Raw genomic sequence first — 3314 nt, forward strand, 5'->3', positions numbered from 1 at the left:
CTCCGCAATGTTTAGGTGCACAGTGCATCATTCATCTTCTAAGGCATGGATGAACTTGGAGGATGCAACATAAAGTGAAATAAACCACGGACAGAAAGACCCCCTACACCCCAAGTCAGCAATAGGCCTGCGTGTACTCGTTCTGGATACCAGGACTTCTCAGTTTTCTTAAAGGACTTTACGTGTGAAGCTCACGCTGTGAGGCGCTCCTCTACCTTCTCCAGGGCTCAGCCTGGGGATTTATACCAGAATTCTCTTATTAAGTGCTTTTGCTTCAAAATATTAATAACACTAGTTTGCACGCAGCCACGTTGACATTCAGAATTTGCTTTTCCATTAAAAAATCATACTGACCAGTAGATGGCGAGCTTGCTACACCTAAATGCTGAGCCTCAGTTTTTATTTTTGTTTCTGTTTCAAAACTTCATCCACATTTTATTCTAAAATACTATGTAAAATTGTTTAAACTGATAGCATTTGGTTTATTGAAAAAACTGACCTATAAATATGGCTATTGATATATGCATTTACATCAAATTTCAAATCTTTAAGATACCGGATTAAGCAGGAATAGAATTCCCAGTTCAAATCATCAAATGGCCCACTTTTATTTATTTTTTATTTTTTTCAGAAAAGACAAATTTTGTATTTCAATTTGTTCAGTAAGGAGGTAACAAAGATTTTTACCCTCTATTCCCTAAATCCATATTTAAATTTGGTATATACTTTCTAACACTAAAATTAAGGATTTTTTTGTTTGTTTTTGGTACCAGGATCGAACTCTGGTCCTTGAGCTTGTGAGGTAGGTGTCGGAACTACTGAGCTAAATCCCTGGCCTGAGGATATTTTTTTTTTTTTTTGGTACTGGGGATTGGACTCGGGTCCTTGCGCTTGCGCAGCAGGCGGCGAAACCACTGAGCTAAATCCCGGCCCTGAATTAGTCTTTTTAAGATGTTAATTATGAAAATATATTTGACAGAGCAGGAAATAAACACTTATCTACTGGTTTCTAAATCATTCTCTCTTTTGTCATTAATATAATAAGGCTAAGGAAATTAATGTTTTATAAATTGAAGATGTAATTTTAACATTTTTCTATAATCAAGAAATTATTCTGTATTATATAATCAAAAATCAGTTACAAATACACATATATATCACTTATACATTTTTTTGAAAAGTGGGAAAAATACTGGGTCATTATTCCTCTGCAGATGAGTTGATACTATGAAGGGGCTCTGATGGCTTTATCAGGATACTCTTCCACCTCACAGAGGAACCTTAACTCTTCACTAAGATCCAGGCCTGGGCTATAAGACAAAAATAGCCAAGACAATCCCACCAGAAGGGCCACCGCCAAATTCACCACCATCCATGGGTGCAGAATCTGTTCCTCAATTCCTGCGGCCCAGAGGCTGCTGTTAACAGAAGAAGGTGTGTAAAGGTGGATTCTGTCACTTGTCATCTGCTGACTCAGAGACAGTATAAGAGCAACAAAGTACAAAAAAGATGCTAAACCTGTTGGGTCCAGGGCAAAAAAATTTCAGATTGCTGCTGATGTCTTAGCAAAGTCAGCTCTCTCAAACGCCGAGACTGTACTTAGAGTCAAAAGCAAGTACAGGAGGCTCTGGAATGGGTACACTAAGGTCTTGTACTGCAGCAGAAGGTTGGGGAGGTTCAATAGCTGTGCACCCACTAGCGCGTAGATCACAGCAACATTCCATACAGCACAGCCCGCCAGGAAGCCATGAGAAAAGAGACCAACCATCCTGAAGGCCCGGTGCTCAGAAAGCGCCACATCTCTGGCACTCCCGCAAGGCTTCACGTCCATGGTCACGTCGATGTTTTCCGTGGTCTTTATCAACTCTGAATGGTCAGCAGCCTGGAATCGCTGACTTTTTCCTACAAATACTTTGCCTACAGGCTGGCTAATTCCGGTGGGTGCAGTGAATCTAGACTGTTGCTCTGGAACTCTTTGCTCATCAGTAATATTGTGTCCTCATCTTCTACTCCTAGTTCATTGGCATACTGTAACTCTGATGGCTTGGGGGTTTTTTGCCTTCTTTCGAGGTTTTTGAGTAACTGCCTCCTCAGCTGGGTCCACATCAATACCATTTTCATTTTGTAATGAAGATGGACTAGATATCTTCTTTTGGGTGAAGGAAGGCTCATGATCAAGAGGTGGCCTTGTTTTCTTTTGCCGCCTTTGATCCTCTCTGAGCTCTGCAGTTGGGAGCTCATTGCATACAGGTGGCCTGTGAAGAACAGGCTCAGCAAGGCCTTCCAAAGAAGCCCTACCTCTCAACTGTTTTGCTCTAGGCTTCTTTTTCTTAGGGTGACTAAGTGGAGTATCATCTTTAACACCCCTTGGCATGGGTGGAAGACCCCGTGGAGGACACACCTGTGTCTTCCCTATGCCGGCTACTGCCGGGACCCCAAATGGCCCACTTTTAATTGAAAAGTGTTTCAGAGTTTCCATTCTTCCTGAACCTGTACTTTTCTGGCACTCACTTTCCAGTAGTTCTGCTCGCAGACACACAGAGAAGAGGACTGGAGGGCAGATCTGTCCTTTCCACCCCGCGTTCCTTACCTGCTTTAAGGGCCGAACCAAATACTGAGAGAAACAGCATATTGAGATCGCCTACAGGAAAGCAACAAGTCGGAATTCAAGAAAAGACAAGAGATAATTAAAGTCTTAACAAACAGGTTACGGCCATTAAGAAGATTAAGAGGCTGCCTGGCCGCGTGCTCTGGCACACACCTGTAATCCCAGGCTGCAGCAGGACAGTCATGAGCTCAAGGCCAACCTGGGCTGCATAGGGAGACCCTGTTTAAAAGCAAAGCCTGAAGATGCATACATTTTAGCTGACCATGACCAGAAATGCCTTCTGCAGTTTGAGTTATGTTCTATCTGATAAGATTTTCGACATTTTGATCCTTTGACCTGAAAGAGATTGTGAATTTACACTAATAGTAAATACTAGTCAATTCCTATTCACTCAGCTTTACATTGAGATCTCCTTCACAGTAGAACAGGAAGGGTAAGAGTTCATATGTAAGACAAACAGTCACAGCTGGAGCATGGCTGTCTGCAGAGTGTGGGGAGGCATGTGAACGCTCCCCTCTGCAGGACACTGAGGGAACAGCCCAGGGAGGCGAGCACCCTGCTCCTCTGCTTTGGAGCCACCCTGAAGGCGGACTCAGGAGGCCTCAGCCACTGCCACATTGCTCCTCTGGGGTCAGAAGGCAGCAGCTGCACAGGTGCGGGTCCAAGGCCCCCACAGGGGCACGCTGGACTTCGTGCTGGTTCCCTT

At 43.6% G+C, this 3314-nt stretch overlaps 1 pseudogene; it reads right to left on the minus strand.

Annotated features, from left to right (window-relative positions):
• Positions 1-1211: 1211 nt before the first annotated feature.
• Positions 1212-2406, minus strand: LOC101715918 (transmembrane protein 237-like; annotated as a pseudogene).
• Between the last annotated feature and the right edge of the window lie 908 nt (positions 2407-3314).

Source organism: Heterocephalus glaber, unplaced genomic scaffold, assembly GCF_053883595.1.
Source record: "Heterocephalus glaber isolate CG9 unplaced genomic scaffold, H.glaber_assembly_v1.0 deba00001104, whole genome shotgun sequence".
NCBI lineage: Eukaryota > Metazoa > Chordata > Mammalia > Rodentia > Bathyergidae > Heterocephalus > Heterocephalus glaber.